Source organism: Myotis nattereri, assembly GCF_964212035.1.
Source record: "Myotis nattereri genome assembly, chromosome: 1".
In the NCBI taxonomy this organism is placed as follows: Eukaryota; Metazoa; Chordata; class Mammalia; order Chiroptera; family Vespertilionidae; genus Myotis; species Myotis nattereri.
In genome coordinates, this window is record NC_138075.1 from 23,833,194 (window position 1) to 23,852,612 (window position 19,419).

Genomic DNA, 19,419 nt, shown 5'->3' on the forward strand with positions numbered 1-19,419 from the left:
GCCAAGCCCAGGCTCTGCCTCCCTGGCCCTGGAGTGTCTGAGCGAGACTGGTGATGTCTCTGCCTGCCATGGAAACAGAAAACCCAGGGCAACAGCTGCGGCAGGGTGAATATTAACGCACTCAGCCTGCCCTCCTTCAAAGGCTTCCCCGCCAGCCCCTCCCAGGGCCGACGCCTCAACCCTTCTATTTTGGTGGCATGGCAGGGGTGGGGCTGGAGGGTGGTCACCTTGCCTGCCCCACACTCACAGCAGCCCCCACCACCACCACTGCTCTCACCTCCTCTCTGTGACAGAGGGAGGCGCTGCTCTGTGAGGTGGGCGGCCCACAGAGGCACTCAGATGTTCTGAACAAAAATTAAAAGTCCTCATGCAGCCCATCTGCATTTCCAAATTCTTTCAACCTACATCCCTTGAACTGCTTTTCTCTCTCTCTCTCTCTCTCTCTCTCTCTCTCTCTCTCTCTCTCTTTCTCTCTCTCTCCCTGAGAGGGCTTCAAAGCCACCTCTGGCTTCATGAGGAAACACCAAAGAAAGACATCTCAGAGGGCAGGGTGCCCCAAGAGGCAGCCAGAAAGGGGCCAGAGGGGACACTGGGCATGTGTGTGACAGTGGCAGGAGCAGAGGGGAGGTGGCAAGGGCAGGCTCCATTGACAGAGCAACTTCGATACACAAAGCACCTTCACTCCAGCCCTCTCTGCTACTGAGGCAGGTTCCTGAACCCATTTTACAGGTAGCAAGACTGAAGCCTCCAGGGCCCTCTTTCCTCCTGGTTCCACAGCTCAGTGAGTGGTCCCAGGGCCTCTAAGCGCCTGCCACGGCTCCATCATCACCCTGGGCCCACATCCCACCTGAGGCCAACTCCTGGCCATTTTCACTCCTTAATCCTCGCCAGCCCTGTCCTAACACTTCCGCTCCGAGCCGGCCGGGAGCCGCAGCCTAACCCAGTGGTTGAAAGCCGAGTCTGGAGCCAGGCTGCCTGGTTCAAATCCTATCCCCTGTTTTCCCATCTGGCCTGGTGACGGTGACTACTGCACAGGGTTGCTGTGACTTACATCATTAATACTTGGGTGGCTCCTATAACGGCACTGGGTATCTAGTTAGTGCTATGTGAAACATGTTTCCGATTCTCTCCTGTTGACCACCATCACCCCTTCCACAGCCAGAGAGAGATAAAAGCCAAAAGCCCGGTGCATCCCAGCGGGACCCTGCTGAGCTCTCAGCCGATCCCTGCTAGCAAGCTGAAGGCATGCATTGTTTCACGTGCCCCCCCTGCCTGGGGTTCCCTGGTCTGCCTCCATTCCCTGACCTTTCCTCCAAAATGATAAAGATCTTCCAAGACACAGTTCCAGAAAATCTCCTCTTCTCTATCCCAGACAGCACTCCCCGCCCCTGCCACCCTGGCGCCAAAACCTTGTAGAACTGCCCACCCTCCTTCATGAGCCACCACCACACCCACTCACACCACACCCACTCACACCACACCCACTCACACCACACCCACTCACACCACACCCACTCACACCACACCCACTCAAACCTTTGCTCCTCTGAAGGTGGGGCTTTCCATAGACTTTCAACACGAACTCACTGAGCATATCCCTGAGGAAGAAGTGACTTGCCTCACAGCTGGAGAGGGCAGGGGTCAAAATTCTTCCCGCCCTGGTCTCTCCCTCAGAGGGGAGAATCGCCCACCTCCTCAGGGAGATAGGAACAGGGGTGGGGCTCTGGGGGGAGGCCCTTTACAATTCCCAGGAGGATGAAAGAGACGAGAGACAGAAGGGTGGACCCCTGCGGTGGCCAGCCCCTGGTATCTGAATGGGGACAGACTGCAGAACTCTTAGCTGCCTCCCCCCGCCTTTCATCTGGGATGCCATACAGACCCACGTTCTGGTGGGCCCAGGTCTGCGCTCTGTAGGAAAATATAAACAGGGAGACAAAGGTGGCTGCCTCTCCTTGTGCCCCCCTGGTCTCCGCGGGGCTCTGCACTGAGGACAGAAAAGAGGTTCTCAGCTTCCTCTCTCCCAGCTCAGCCCCTGAGTCACCTCCCCTCTCCCGCCCTCCAAAGGAGTCTCCAGGTCTGAGCGCCACTGGCTTGTCCACAGTCCCTTCTGAAGGCGCTGCCTCACTCAACCTCACCACCTTCCCATCTTCCGCAAATCCTGTGACTCTACCTCCCCCCAGCCCCCCTGGTCCCATCTACTTCCCCCTTCTCCATGGCCAAGACCTAGTCCAAGCCCCCATCAGCTCTCGCTCAGGCTCCAGCAAAAGCCCCCTAGACGTCCTGACACCTGCTACGTCATGGATGAACCTTGAGGACATTATGCCCAGTGCAATAAGCCAGTCACAAAAAGGCAACTACTGTAGAATTCCACTTCTGTGCGGTATCTGGTATAGTCAAACTCATAGACACAGAACGTAGAATGGTGGCTCCCAGAGGCTGCGGAGGAGAAGTGGGGATTTATTGCTTAATTGGAAGTCTCGGTTTCACAAGACGAAAACATTCTGGAGTTCAGCTGCACAACATTGTGAATGTATTTAACACTACCGAACTGTTCACTTTAAAATGGATAAAATGGGACATTTTATGTTATGTGTTTTTCACCACATTCTTTGAAAGACTGGGGCAAGCAGTCATTTACTATTGTAAAGAAATGCTCTATTATAAGTCTGTTCAGTATCTTTTCAAAGATGCTTTTAATGAGAGGAAAATAAAAAGCCTCCTACTAAATCGCCTGCCTGCCTGCCTCCCTTTGGCTAAAGTCAGCTTTTCTAAAAACTAATCTGGTCGAGTTACCCTCCCTGATTAAAGCTACCCATCTCTCTAAGACAACAGCCAAGCTCCTAACCCTGCCTCCAACTCCAGCTCACACCGCACCTCCCCAAGTTCCCCCAGACTCTCTGTACCCCCCCCCCCAGGGCTGCCTGCCTTCAGCCTTCACACTTGTAGGGTCTTTGCATATGCTATTCCTTCTGCCTGAAAGGCTTTTCCCTCCCTTCTTGGATTAATAATAATAAAAAGATATTGAGTACTGACTCTGTACCGAGCCTTGTTCTAAGCACTTCACAAACATTAATCAATGAATCCTGACAACATCCCTAGGAGTTCGATCAGCACCCCTATTTTAGAGATAGAGAAACGAAGGTCTAGAGAGGTAACATAACCTGCCCTTGGTCGCACAGTAGACGGAATGCTGAAATTTAAAGCCAGGCTGTCTGGCTCCACTGTCCACACGCCTTGACCATGCCGCCAGAGTCACCTCCCCATTGCTTCTTTCCTCTTCCCATCCCTGCATGGCACTAGGCAGGGGTAAGGGTCATCGAGAGAGGACCACGTTTTACCCTCAATGTAGTTTAAGAAATATTTGCTTCCTAAATCGAAAAGCCCAGCAAACCTGCCCAGCACCTGCCCAGCCACCTGGTGGATAATGAAGACGGAACAGTTCCTGGCCCTCATCTGAGTGGCCAGTGAGAGGTGAGGAGGACAGAGCCAGAGGAGCACACAGCCCACTTAGGTGGGATCCAGAACGGACCCCTAGAGGAGGAAATTGGGAAGCAAGACCACCAGGAGGGGGTTCATGCACAGGGTGGGGGTAGCAGCTGACAGAGACACAGGCAGCATACCTCAGTGGCACGAGAGCAGGTCTTGCTGCCACCCCCTTCCCACCATGCTGCCTGTGCCCAAGTGATGGGTCAACGGCCGCCCTGCCCACGCAGGTGACCTTCGGGATTTTAGACTTGGAGTATTGAGTGCCACCATATGCCGGCCCTGGGCTCATTCTTTGTTGTGTTAACCCACATTTGCTAGACAGGGAAACTAAGGCTCCGAGAGGTAAGGTAAATCGCTCAACTAGCTGGGAAGTTGAGGAGCCTTAAAATTCATTGCTGGGTCTTCCATCTTCAAATGAACCTTCTATGTACTCAAATCGCCTCGATCCAGCAAGGGTGAGTCAGAAAGTGAAGTGAAAACACAGGAACCGGCTCCTGTTTCCACTGTTGCCTGAAGCGCTTCTTCATTTTCTTCTTTAACCAAATCTGGGCAGGAACTGGGTCTGGTTATGGGAGCAGGTGACCCTCTCAGAATTCACCAGCCTTCTGCCCAGCACAGTCACCCCGCCTTAACACAAAGCCCTCTCTGGCCCACTACCAGCTTCAGTCCCCCTTTTCCCATGCTCCCCGCTTCTCACTCCCCCAGCCCCCCCAAAAAAAGCCTACAGTTGGAGAGGTGAGGATTTGCTTCCTCCAGCTGCACCGACTCCCTGGGGCGATGCATGGAGGATTCCACACTCAGAGAAGCCAATTAAAGATCATCATCCTGGCAGAGCTGCTGGACTCAGTGCTGCTTGAACGGCCGCAAGACCCCCAAAAGGAGTCTGCCCCAGGAAGCCTCAGGGAGCCATCTGCCAGGAGCTCCCTACACAGGGTCCACGGGCCAGCCCTGACCTCCCCATTAGCCAGGAAAGCTGTGTATCTCCACACCTCTGCTCAGCCTCCCAACTTCCTTTCATTGCTGAGCATCAATTAAATCTTGACTGAGTATCTATCAAGCCTGGAACAGTCTACTAAGTTCTCCAGGGCAGAACGAGTCTCTTGTCGTCAGAAGTGAGGCAAACAGAGATGGCCTCCTGGCTTGAACACACCAAACATGCTCCTGCCTCACTCAGAATTTGCACCTGCTAGTCCTGGTCCTTCCACCAGGAACACCCTTCTCTCCATATCTGTTCTGCCATTGCTTGCTCAAATGTCACTCATCTTAGAGGCCTTGCCTGGTGGTCTCAACCCTACCACTTACCTGCTTTGTTTTTTTCCTCTTGGCTCTCTCCCTGCTTGACACTTCATTACCATGTGTTTGTCAGCCTTCCGCCATTGGAATGCTGACTCCATGAGAAGGGGTGCCTGGGTCTTATTCATAAACTAGAGGCCCGGTGCACAAAAATTTGTGCATTGGGGGGAGGGTTCCCTCAGCTCGGCCTGTGCCCTCTTGCAGTCCGGGAGCCCACGGGATATGTCCACTTGCCAGCTGGGAGCAGGCCTAAGCTGCAGTTGGACATCCTTAGCGCTGCTGAGGAGGCAGGAGAGGCTCCCACCACCACCGCTGTACTGGCAGCCATCAGCCTGGCTTGTGGCTGAGCAGAGCTCCCCCTGTGGGAGTGCACTGACCACCAGGGGGCAGTTCCTGCATTGAGCGTCTTCCCCCTGGTGGTCAGTGTGTGTCATAGTGACCAGTCATTCCCAGTCGTTCTGCTGTTAGGGCCAATTTGCATATTTCCCTTTTATTATGTAGGATGGCTGAATCCTCCTGCTTAGAGCAGGAACCATTCTCAACAAAGATCTGTTCTGTAGCCCTAGCTAGTTTGACTCAGTGGATAGAGTATTGGCCTGCAGACTGAAGGGTCCCGGGTTCAATTCCAGTCAAGGGCACATATCCGGGTTGCAGGCTCCATCCCCAGTAGGAGGTGCGCAGGAGGCAGCCGGTCAATGATTCTCTCTCATCATTGATGTTTCTCTCTCTCACTCTCTCTCTCTCTCTCTTCCTCTCTAAAATCAATAAAAATATATTTTTAAAAAAATAATGTGTCTATGCCATGACCAGTTTGGCTCAGTGGACAGAACATCAGCCTGCGGACTCGAAGGTCCCAGGTTCGATTCAAGTCAAGGGCATGTACCTTAGTTGTGGGAACATCCCCAGTAGGGGGTATGCAGGAGACAGCTGATTGATGTTTCTCTCTCATTGATGTTTCTAACTCTCTATCCCTCACCCTTCCTCTCTGTAAAAAATCAATAAGATATGTATTATTAAAAATGTATCCAGTCCCATGAACACAGCCTCCATCCCTGGACACTGACAGTGGGCCAGGCACCAGTCTAAGCATTATATGTGTATTTTCAAGCTCTCTGAGCTAAGGATGATCATTAGGACTCATTCAGATGAGACCACTGAGATGAACTACATTGGTCAAGGCCACACAGGTAATAGCAGTAGAGTTGGCATCTGAGCCTGGATTCTGGATCCAGAAGATGAATCCTTAACCATGCAGTATGCTGTCTGCCCAGTGCACTCCACCTGGCTTCCTGGTCACACCTTTCCAAACAGCACTGACTGCTCGGGTCTCAGTGGTTGGGGTGAGGGTGTGGGAAATGCTGATGTTGGGTAGTAACAACCTATCTCAAGGGTTCTTAGGACATTTAAATCAGATCAGGTATGAAAATGCATGTTTCAGGGATGGTTAGGTCACCATGACTACTAGACATTGATTGCAGGAGGGGAGCTCAGGCTCACACAGATGCAAAACATAAGCTGGATCCTGACTCTCAAAAGCTAATATTCTAAAGGTGTAAAGAGATCCACGCTAGCGACCACAGTAAAGTCACTTCAGCTTGTGGACTTCAGTTTCATCACCAATAAAATGCTCCTGCTGCCAGCTGGCTGGTGTGGCTCAGTGGTTGAGCATCAACCCATGAACCAGGAGGTCACCGTTCGATTCCTGGTCAGGGAATATGCCTGGATTGTGGGCTTGATCGCCTGTGGGAGAGTGCAGAAGGCAGCCGATCGTGATTCTCTCTCACCATTAATATTTCTATCTCTCTCTTCCTCTCCCTTCCTCTCTCTCTGAAATCACTAAAAACATATTAAACATATTTTAAAATGCTCCTACTGCATTCCCCAGGCACCCTCATTATATTTGTTTGCACGCTTGTCTCCTTATTATAATGTGAGCTCCTCAAGGCAGAGACCCCATCTGCTCTTCTGTGAACCTATTATAAACCCATGGGAGTTCAGAAAATGTGAAATAAATCAATAGTGAACTCTGAGGCCCTTTCAGTTCAGAACTTCTCCACATCTGAGATTTCTGTTCAACAAATAATCTACAATTTACTGGCCTGGGCCCTGCAGGACACAAAGAGATAAGCCATCAACCATGCTCCAAGAACAGCCACTCCTAGGGAATACACTTTTAGGAATTCATGCTGCAGATATCCTTGCCCATATGCCCAAAGGTGTAGGTTCAAGGACATTCACTGACTCACTTTGTTTTGATAATTAAAAATTATGAACAGCTGAAATGCTCATCACTAGAGGGCTGGCTACATAAATGCTATGCAGACATTACAAAGAATGAGGCAGGCTTAGATAAACGGATATGATACAATCTCTGAGAAAGAGGGTTAAGTACAGTTTACAGAGTGCATACAATGCTATGTGCATGTTGTGTTTTTAAAGGAATACATATAGACATATATGCTTATCGAAAAAGTCTAACTCTAGACTAGTGCTGTCCAATAAAGTATAATGTTAGCCACAAATATACTTAAAGAAAAATGTGAAGTTAATTTTAATATATTTTATTTTACTTAACCCAAAATAGTATTAACATTTAATCAATATTTTAAAATTATTTTTTCTAGCTTAACTATTACACTTGTATGTTTAAAAATTATTTTTTTTAAATATATTTTATTGAGTTTTTACAGAGAGGAAAGGAGAGAGATAGAGAGTTAGAAACATCGATGAGAGAGAAACATCGACCAGCTGCCTCCTGCACACTCCCCACTGGGGATGTGCCCGCAACCCAGGTACATGCCCTTGACCGGAATCGAACCTGGGACCTTTCAGTCCGCAGGCCAACGCTCTATCCACTGAGCCAAACCGGTTTCGGCTAAAAATTATTAATAAAACTAGTGGGTGGCCCAATGCACGAAATTCATGTGGGAGGGGGGGATGTCCCTCAGCCTGGCCTGCACCCTCTCCAATCTGGGACCCCTTGGGGGATGTCTGACTGCCAGTTTAGGCTCGGTCCCACTAAACTGGCAGTTGGACATCCCTCTTGCAATCCAGGACCACTGGCTCCTAACCACTCACCTGCCTGCCTGCCTGATTTCCCCTAACCACTCTGCCTGCTGGCCTGATCGCCCCCAACTGCCCCCCGTGCCAGCCTGCTTGCCCCCAACTGCCCTCCCCTGCTGGCCTGATCACCCCAACCTCCTCTGCCTCGGCCCCGCTACCATGGCTTTGTCTGGAAGGATGGCCACAAGGTCTCCCAAAAGGTGTCCCGGTCTAATTAGCATATTACCCTTTTATTAGTATAGGTTTGTTTTTGTTTTTTTTTGTTTTGGTCCTAAGTCTTTAAAATCTGGTATATATCTTACACTTACAACATATCTCAATTCAAACTAACCATGTGTTAAGTGCTCAATAGTCACATAAATAGTGGCTACTATATGGGACTCACAGTTCTAGAAGGATTTCAAAGGAAGGTAACAGTTGCCCTTGGGGGGAAACTTGGAGGAACTGAAAATCAGGGGAGCCCTAGCCTGTTTGGCTCAGTGGATAGACATCAGCCTGTGGACTCAAGGGTCCCAGGTTTGATTCCGGTCAAGGGCACATACCTGGGTTGCGGGCTCGATCCCCAGTAGGGGGCGTGATTTTCTCTCATCATTGATGTTTCTATCTCTCCCTTCCTCTCTGAAATCAATAAAAATATTTTTTTTTAAAAAAAGAAAAGAAAATCAGGGGAGGGAGAAAAAGTAACTTTCACTACATGTTCTTTTGTTTTGTTTGACTTTTTTCCCCATGTGCCTGCATTACCATTTTTTTTAAACTCACAGTATTTAAGGGAAGGAAAAACACAGAAAGAGAAACAGAAAAGCAGTGATCTCAGAAGTAGGAGGAGATTCCAGACATGCAGGTGCAGTGTCAGGGAGGTCAAGAGAGAATTGCTTTTCAGAAAATGAGGAGGAGGAGGTGGAGGAGGTAGCGGAGGTGGAGGAAGAGACAGTACCCTAAGGTGACTTCAGATTTAGCACCTGGGACATCACTCATCACTCATCGGTGACATTTGAGAGCTATTTCAGGAGAAGAAAGGGGTAGAACAAGACAGTCGCAAGTGAGGAGTGGGAGGCAATAGGTGTGTGTGGCCTCTATGGAGAAAAAACCCAAAGACTCCAACATGGAAGTTAAACAACAGTGACCAACTCGGAGGTGACCCAGGTGGCCATGAGCGGGGAGGGTTGATAGCAGGAGGCGGAGAACGGGTGGTTCAGGCAGTACCTGTGCTGTGGAGTGGAGAGGCGTCAGGCCTGGCTGGAACCCAAGTCGCTGGGGGAAAGCAAAAAGAACCAGTGTGTCTAACAATTAACTTCTTAACTGCTGGGGACGCAGGCTCCTTGGAGAGTGTGATGGCCGCTGAGGACCCTCCGCAGAAAAATGCACAATTTTTTTAATCCTCACCCAAGGATACGTTTTATTGCTTTTTAGAGAGAAAGGAAGAAAGAGTGAGAGAAATATCGATGTGAGAGAGAAACATCCATCAGTTGCCTCCCTTATGCACCCTGCCGGGGATTGAACCCACAACCTAGGTATGTGCCCTGACTGGGAATCAAACTTGAAACCTTTTTTTTTGGTGTACAGGACGACACTCCGACCAACTGAGCCACTCGGCCAGGGCTGCACAGACAGTTTTATACACAACTTCAAGGCATTCGCAGAGCCCCCAAGAGCCACCCGAAATCACAAAACCTGCTGTAATGGTCCTCTGTGGACTACAAGGTGTGGCCCAAATTCCTCACCTGCCCTTCACAGTGTGGCCCCATCACCTGCTCTGGGCTCCATCCTCTGCTCACCTCACCCCCGTTCATGTGCGGTGACCCTTTGTTCCAGCCATTTTTAATCTTAAGATACCCTTTCCCTCTCAGGAACTCTCCCCCCGACCTCCTCCTCTCTTCCTTCCCCTCCTCCTCCCCCCTCTTCACACTCAGAAGCTGTCTCTCTCCCCCAGGCATACTTAATTCCATCTTTTTTTTTTTCAATTACACTTGACATTCAATATTACATTAGTTTCAGGTATACAGCATAGCGGTTAGACATTTATATAACTTATGAAGTGATCCACCAATAACTCTAGTAACACCTGGCACCAGTTATCACAGTGTTATTGACTATATTCCCTAGGCTGTACGTTTCATCCCGTGACTGTTTTGTAACTACCAATTTGTACTTCTTGATCCCTTCACTTTTTTCCCCCCGACCACCCACCCCCCTCCCATCTGGCAACCATCTGTTTCTTCTCTGCATTTATGAGTTTGTTTTTGTTTTGTTTGTTCATTTATTTTTTTAGATTCCACATATAAGTGAAATCATGTGGTACTTGTTTTTCTCTGACTTATTTCGTCCTCCACTTAGTACAGACGCCCAGGGTAAATGTTGCATATCATTCTAGTTTGTTTCTGATCTGTTCCCATTCCGGCCCACACAGGTTCTGTGCAGCCTGAGGGCCGGGACCTCGTGTGATATATGCGAGGTACCTAGTAAATGAAAGAACCCAAGATCACGGAATTAAGAAGAGACCCCCTGTTTCCCAGCAGTCCCTGAGGAACCAGAGGAGGGTTTTTAGGGGCTGTGGTTGGATGTTGGGCCATGTTCCCACCTGACAGGAGTGTCATCTTTTGCACAGGAATTGAGAATTGACTCTTACTCCAGGTTCCCCGATAGAAGTCCCAGATTATGGGCCAGGGATGACAAGGTTGGGGAGACATTGCATGGGTAGGGTTGCCAGAATATTTTTTTAATCCTCACCTGAGGATATGTCTTTATTGATTTTAGAGAGGAAGAGAGAGAGGAGAGAGAAACATTGATGTGAGAAATAAACAGTCGGTTGGTGTACAGGACGATGATCCAACCAACAGAGCCACCTGGCCAGGGCCAGAATTCTTTTCCTTAATTTAGGTATAATTGACATAATATTATATTAATTTCTGGTGTACAACATATTTCTATATTTATATATGTTGCAAAATTATTACCACAATAAACCTAGTTAACACCCATTACCACCCATGGTTACAACGTTCTTTTTCTTATGATGAGAACGTTCAAAACCTACTCTCCTAACTACTTTCTAATATGCAATACAGCATTGTTAACTGTAGTCATCGTACTGTTCATTACATCCCCATGACTTACTTATTTATTACTTTTAAAGTCAACAACTCTTATTATCATTCATGTATTTATAGGGGAAAAAGGAATGTAGCAAATGGGTCAGAGTTGTACCAAAAAAATGCAGGTTTGGCCCTGACTGGTGTTGCTCAATGGTTAGAGCTTCAGCCGAGTACCAAAGGGTCTCGGGTTAAATTCCTGGTCAAGGGCACGTACCTGTGGAGGGGAGGGAGAGAGAGAGTGTGCGTCTCAACTGGTTGCCTCTCCCACACACCCGGACCAGGGCCAAGAATCGAACCTGCAACTGAGGCACATGCCCTGGACCAGGAATCAAACCTGAGACCCCTTGGACCTCAGGCCACACTCTAACCGTTGAGCCAGCGTAGAAATAACAGTTTTGCAGTTTATTGTATACTATCAAAGGAGAAGACATGGTACTGTGATAAACGTTCTTAAACATAAGTTTACATTCTCTTAGGAGTAAAACTCCCCTAGGGAATTCTAGGGAATGTAGGTGTTCATCTACTAAATAGCTTTTATAGATGTTGCTCAACAGTGTTCCAAAGTGGGCATACATAGGTATGTACACTCCCATCAGAGGCACCAGAGGTTTTTAACAATCCCCAGGTGAGTCTCAGGATAAGAACAACTGTCTTACTGTGCTGGTGATGAACTTCAGAGCCTATGGGAACCTGTAATGGCAAGGTTTGACCCGGACCGGAAGAAGCAGCCAGGAAGTGGGGCTTGGCTGAACTCTGAGCAGGGTGGGTGGGGTCAGGGCAGCATGGCAGGTAGAGAAGCGTTGCCTCTGGGAGGCCAGAGCATAGGAAAGGCTTGTATGAAGGGAGAATGGTCAGGGACTATGGGAGGGGCTAGATAATATCAGGCCTTTGAGGTGATGTTTAGGATTTTCTTTTTTAACTTTTTATTTTGAAGTCATTTTAAACCTACAGAAAAGTTGCAAAAAATAGTACAGAGAATTCCTGTCTACCCTTCACTCAACTTCTTCTAAGACTAATAACTCACATAAGTGTGTGCAATTATCATCACCAGGAAAATAACATTGGTACAATACTATTAGCTAAACCACAGCGACACTCAGGCTGCTGAGCCTCCAAGTAGGGTTGCCAGATAAAATACAGGGCATCCAGTTCAATTTTCCTCCAGACAAACAATGAATAATGTTTTAGTATGTCTCAAATGTTGCCTGGAACATACTTATCCTAAAACATTGTCTATACAAAAATTCTAATTTAATTAGGGATCCCTTATTTTTATTCGCTAAATCTGGCTGCCTCCTCCCCAAGACAAGGATCTGATGGGTTTGGCCCATTCCCATCCAGTGCAGCAGCTTCCAGGCCAAGGAGAATTTTCCTCCTCTCCCTCCTCTTCCTTCTCTCTCACACCCAGGCTGGCCTAGCCAAGAGCAGGCCTGTACTTGGCACCAGCCTTTCCACTGCAACCCGCACTCAGCCTCCCACTCCAAACCCACTCATCTCTTAATCCAGTAAACATTTCTGCATGCCTACTATGTGCCAGGCTCTGTTCTAGTCAGAGGCATCAAGCAATGAACAAGTCAGATGAGTTCCTGCTCCTGGGGGCTTGCATTCCAGTGGGGGGGAGCCGACAATAATCCAGAAAACAAGTGTGTCCAATGGTGATGCTGACCAGGAAGGGATGTAGTAATTAATAGTGACTGGGACCCACTTGAGATGGGGGGTCAAGGAAGGCCACTCTGAGCAGATGGTGTGACGTAAAGCACTAACAAGAGCCAGTTCTGTAAAGACTTGGGGAAGAGTGATTCAGGGAAACGAGTGACCACAAGGGATGTCACAGGCACAGCTGGGGACCCTTCAGCACATCTGCCTGATTTGTAGGATCTGCCAATGTCTGTGGTGTAAGTACTCCATCGTGGCCCATTTCAAGCTACCAACATGATGCGGTACTTTTCAGAAAATTAATATTTTAAATGGTTTGGGGCCTCATCAACATGCCAAGGCCCAATGGCTGTATCCACATCCCGCTCTCTTGTGGGTTTTCCCCGCTCCAGGCTTTCATTATCCTCCGTTCCTTCCCCCGCAGCACCATTGCCTCCCTCTATTACAGCTCATAGCATGTAGCAAAGCCCTGACTCAAGAGACTGGCTTTAAAAACCAAAGTCTTATTGCATAGAGATGCCTTTCAGTGGCAAATTACCATTGTAAAAGGGTTCTGTCTTTATCGAATAAAATGAATTCAGGTTGTCATCTGAAATTCTGAATGAAGACATAAAATTGCAAACTACACTCACTGCCCTGAGACTCCTTGAATTTAGGATTGAGGACCAGTTATGCAGTCAATGTTTATAAACAACTCCAGGGGGCACTAGGTCTTACTGAGCTTTGTAACCTTGCTCTCCCTCACCTTCAGGCCTCAACAAATGTGAACTGAAGGAAGGAAGTATTAACTCACCCAAAAATGCCAGCCTCCCTCCTGTCCCCATGAAGGTGAGGTCTGAGGATCGGTGGAACCCACAGTCATGGGCACCTGTCTTGGGCACTGCAATGCTACCTAGCCAGCCCTCACTTCCCCCCAATTCTGTCTCCAATGACAACAGATAACTCTGCCCAAAGTCGGGGGGCCTAGAAACTGAGAGTGGCCGACTGTCAACATGCACAGGCCACAAAACAACATTGGCACTGAGCCAGGCTGGGCTGGGGGCAAGTGGACCACAAAGCCACTCCCGACAGGCTGTGCTTTCCCTCCTGCCCGGCCTTGGCCTCTCCCCAGCCCGCATCCTGGGGGCTGCGTCTGGAACAGGTGAGGCAAGGAGGAGGATGCCCTGCAGCCCGCCTGTCCTCTGCCATCCCATGGTCCCCTCAGCAGAGGGGGGCACATGAGCAGCTGCCTGCCCAGTCTCTTCCTGGCTGTCCTCCGATCTAGGGCCCCCCCCTCCCCCCCACCCAAGTTTTCTCTGCCTGGCAAGGAAGAGCCACCAGAGTTAAGCGGATTTCATGCTATTTTCAAAGCCATTTTCTACGGGAGCTTTTTTTATACCATTAAACCTACTTTCTGACACTCCTCATCTCCTTGAAAGCTTCCTCCCCCTCTTCCATGAGATAAACCAGGGATGGGAACATTTAGGTACCTGCTAGTGACACTCTACAGGCATCCTGGAATGTCATCAGCCAGGGCTGGGAAGGAGACATCTAGAACCTTCCTGTGGTAGTCAGGCCAGTGAGCGAGGCAGACAGCGGCTCCCCTGAAACACATTCCCCAACTCTGCCTCCCTAGGCCTTTCAGCCCCATCCTAACAGCTGCCTTGCGTCAGAGCACCTGTCCCTCAGCTTCCCACCCTCCCCGACAGCCACCAAACCGAGGTATCTTACAATCAGCGACCAGGGTCGCCTGAGAAATAATTGAGGCGTTTCCCAGAGACCCGCAGGCAGCCTGCTGTTCACAGAGCAGAGTTGGCCCCAGGAAGCTCCAAGTTGGGAGGGGTGTCAAGATGAGCTATGAGATGCCCAAGCCAGCATATGCTTTCCTTGCAACCCCATGGTGCTTTTCGGTGCATTCCATATGGAAGCCTCTGTCGTATTGTGTCAGACCACAGCTGCCAGTAAACCAAGGCCTTTGTGAGGATAAGAGTGGAGGCCAAATAGCTCTGTATCCTCAGTTCACAGCACAGGGCTCAGCCAATCGTGGGATGCTGGAGAGGAGCCTATTACCTCTGCCAGACCCCTTCGTGAGCAAAGCTGATGCAGCCACAGACTGGACCAGACTTGGGCAGGAGAGGCCTCAATTATGACCTGGCTTTCAGAGCTGTGCTCGGAGGAAAGGGCGTAGGAGAGGGGTGGACTGGACCAATCCAGTTCTCTTCCTGTGATAACCCAGCAGTGTGGAATCTTATGAACCGAGCAGTATTCCTAGGGTCCTGGTGGAATGATGGGGAAGAGAAAATTCTAGGATGATGCCCCGCTTTTTAGCCAGCTCAGCTGGTAACCTTATGCTGGCAGCAGCCAGGGTGAAAAATAGAGAACAGGTTGGTGGGAAATGGGAGTATGGGCCCAGATTGCCAGATGGTGAGACTGAGGTGCTGGTGGAAGATCCATCCAGAAGGGGCAGTTGAGATATGAGGTGGATGCTTGGGGCCCAAGAGCTACCCAGGGGCCTGAGTGCTGGACTTCAGATAAATATTTAAGAAGCCTCAGGCATTATAATAGACAAGATGACCTCCACCAAATACAGGACCCTGTCCCCAGGGGATAAATACATAGATAAAAATATTTTTAATGCCCTGACTGGTTTGGCTCAGTGGATAGAGCGTCGGCCTGCGGACTGAAGGGTCCCGGGTTCGATTCCGGTCAAGGGCATGTACCTTGGTTGTGGGCACATCCCCAGTAGGGAGTGTGCAGGAGGCAGCGGATCGGTGTTTCTCTCTCATTGATGTTTCTAACTCTCTCTTTCCCTTCCTCTCTGTAAAAAATCAATAAGATATATTAAAAAATATATATCTTTAAATTATTCACATTTCACTTGATTGCTTTTTTATGGTGAAGCTTTTATATTCAAAATTTTCAGAACAAGTGTCACTTTCTAAGAGCACAAGATGTTGAGAAATATAAAGCTAACCTCAAATATTGTTTTCTCCCTCTAGTCATTGTTCATTTCAATGGCATTTCTACATGTGCATCAGAGATAGAAGTTGGTGCAAAAAAATACAAATAATTTCAACAAATGTCAACTTCAAAACCAGCATGAAATAGTCTTAGCAAAGATAGTCACTGCTTATGTGTTTCTTTCTAAGCAGATTGAAAAAACAACAGCCCTGCTTTTCTGTATAAGAATAATTTAACCAGACTTATAAAACCTTGTCCAAATCAATATTGACTTATCAGTTTTATCTTCTCTATGGGTTTGGGGCTCAGTGCTGGTCTCTGACAGACCTACTGGTTTTCGGACAGGACTGTCTTAAATCTAGCTGGTAACCTACCTTGAGCAAGCGTCTCCTTAGGCATTAGCTTCCTCCTATAAATCCAGGGGTTCTCAAACTAGTCCACGTTTTTACCAATAGCAAATGCCCATCTAGCGAGGCGCAATATTACAGGCATCACTGTAATCCCCATTTTACAGGTGGAGAAAGCAAGGCACAGCAAGGCCACGTAACTCACCCTCTTCAATGTCTAAGGTGAGAATCGGTAGATCTGGGTGGGGCCCTGGAATCACAACTACTAACAAGCTCCCCAGGGTCTTCCATCCAGGTGGTTTTTAGACCCGCTAGTGAAACACCTCCTGCCATCAGATCTGCTCTGGTTCTGAGAGCAGAGAATAGAACAAGAAAATACTGAGCCCCAAGCAGGGCAGTTCTCCGAAGCAAGGTTGGAGCCACCCTCTGACAGCCAAACCAGTAAAGGGGGGCAGATTGGGGGTTGGAAACAGCTGTGCCTACGGATAACCCAGAATCTGTCTCTTGCTGCATCAGATTGCCACCTTCTGGCTAAAGGCGGTCATTGCAAGCCAGGTAGGGGGAGTAGTCCAGTCCCTTCACAGAAAGTTAAGGGACTACAAGGTAACATTGGTTGGGGGTTCAGTGTGAGAAGGACAAGCACTGGCGATGCATGGTTAGCATTATGGGACAGATAAAGCGAGTGAGGGTGCAGTGGGGGAAATAAGCCTGAGACACAGGCATGGGCCAGGCTGGTGGGCCTCATTGGATTCTGTGCTTAGGGCAATGGGAAATCCAGTCACGGGTTAAGATTTTAGTTAGATCATTCCGGCCTTTGTCAGGGGGGTGAAATGGGATAGTCTGAGTGGAGGCAGAGTCCATTTGAAAACCATTCACGTATCAGAGATGAGATCAGCTGCTGGCCTAGTTAGGGGGTGACAACATGGATGGAGAAAAATGGTCAATGAGGAATATCTAGAAAGTAGGATTGGTTAGGATTTCCTTCATTCCTTCTTTGAATAAATTGTAGCACCTATGATGTTCCAGGAACTAATATTCCTGCTGGGTATATAGTGGTGAAAGCAAGCCAAGAAAAAGCCCTACCTTTCATCGAGCTGGTTTTAATGGGGGGAGGGGAGGCTAATGATCATATAAACAAGAAAAAACATCAGAAAAACCATTCTAGACCAAGTAAGTGTAGCATGTTCAAGATCAGAGGCAGCCAGTGTGGTTGTGAAGGGCAAGAGTGGCACAAGAGAAGGCTGAAAAGAGTCAGGAGCCAGCCCAGCCGGCATGGTTCAGTGATTGAATGTCGACCTATGAACCAAGAGGTCATGGTTCAATTCCCATCATGGCACATGCCCAGGTTGCAGGCTCAATCTCCAGTAGGGGGCGTGCAGAAGGCAGCCAACTAATGATGTTTCTCTCTCATTGATATTTCTGTCTCTCCCTTCCTCTCTCTGAAATCAATAAAAACATTTTTTTTAAGTCAGGGGCCAGATTATGAAGGCCTTTGTAAGGCAGTGCAAAGAATTCTGAATGAAGGGAAGCCACTCAACATTTTAGACAGAAAAGGGACAGAATCAGATTTTATTTAAATACTAGAGGCCCGGTGCACAAAAATTTGTGCACTGGTGGGAGGGGGGGCGGGGGTGGGAGGGTGTCCCTCTCACAGTCTGGGACCCCCTCGGGAGATAACCACCTGCTGGCTTAGGCCCACTCCCCGGGTGGCAGATGGCAGGCCCGATCACTTTGTGCCTGCCCCGCCTCCCCGGGTCGCGCACACGGCAGGACCGATCTGGGGGTTGGGGCGCCGCCCCGGGATGGGTTGCACACGGGACGCCTCGGGCAGGCCGGCTGATCGCTGCTGCCCCACCCGGACACCCCGGGTCGGGTCGCACACGGGATGCCCGCCACCCCGGGTCACAGATCGCAGGTCCAGATGGCGGCAGGGCAGGCGGGATGGCGTTGTCCCGCCCTGCCTGCAGTATGAAAATTAGCTGTCATCTTTGTTGACAGTTAATTTGCATATCGAGCTGATTAGCCAATGGGCGGTGTAGCGAAGGTACCGTCAATTACCATGTTTGTCTATTATTAGATAGGATTTCTCAGACTGCTCTATGGAGAACGGATTATATGGGGGAAGAGTGGAAGCGGGAAGACTTGTAGGAAGCTGAGATGAGGACCAGGAGGAATGATGGCAGCAGCATGAGAGTGGGAATTCTAGGCATATTTTGGAGTCAGAATCAACAGGACTTGCTGATGGGTTGGATGTTGGAGTGAAAAAATAGCAGAACAAAGGATGACTCCCCCAAACCACATGGAAGACAGCAAGCAAAGCCTGGCCTTAAAGCTCACCCCCACTGGAGGGAGGGGCATGCAAACGAATCTCTCAGGTTTCTTATCAAAGACTGGGCCCCTCCGGCCTGGGCTCATGGCAGACTTGACCCTCTCCCTGGCCTGGCCTCTGAGTGCACTCAGCCAGTTTTCTCCCATTGCTGGGAGGCAAGTTTCCAGGCAGCCGTAGCCCCGCCCCCAGCTGGAAGAACACCCCCTTCTAAATCCAATTCTAAACAGAATGCCCAGAATCAGCCTCCTCATTCTCCAAGCCCTGAACCTAAGAGCGTCCCAGCAAGACAGAGAAACGATCACTCTCAGACCCCTTAAACTCAAGGAGAATGTGGGAATGGGCAGTTTTCTCCCAGCAGAACAAATACCAGAGACCAAGGGCTGTGGGCACCACATCATTTTATTTCTTTAGTTTTCCATCTTCATTCTAGGACAATGCAAATTCAAGTCTTTCCCCTGCCTGGCCACTGTGCGGTCCTCCCTGAAGATGGGGCCCAGGCTCTAACGAGAGGCTCAGCAAAGACAGGGGTTCCCCAAAAGCAAGCCCGACTGGCAGAGGGCTGCAAATGGGCCAGGCACCAGCAAGCAGAGACGCAGGAGCCTCTCCTGCAGCCCCTGACCACACTGCTCGCAAGGAACAAGCCAGCCCTCAGAGGCCCTTGTTCTCCTAGACATCCTGCTTCTGCTCACACTGAGCCCGACTCCCTTCCCCATGGGGATGCCGCTCGGAAGCTCCATGTTTGATCTCTGATGCTCCTTAGGGAAATGCATTTGAGTAAGGAGAGTGCCCAGTCCCAAAAGCACCTGAAGACGTATATTCTGCCCAAGAGGCAGATGGCCATGCCATAATACTCCTTTTGTCCCCAGAAAAAAAAAAAAAACTGGAAGCAGCTTTAGCTAACCAACCCTCTTCCAGACCTCCCCCCAACACATACAGCTTCCAATACCAGCAAGAGGGCCCAGCCAACCCACTTAAACCAAAATAAAACACTAAATCCAAGATACAATCAAAATAAGAAGGGCAAACAATTGAAGAGACCGCCGCTGGTCCTGTGACTCTCTGCAGCAGACCCGATGGCTGATGGCTGGCCCTCTCTCTGCCCGGAAGCCCAGAAACAACACAAATCTGCCTTTGGGTTCAGGGTAGACACTGTGGGAACCAGAACAAGGCGCATCCTGGCCAAGCCAGGGGCAACTCGGGTCCCTGACCCTCT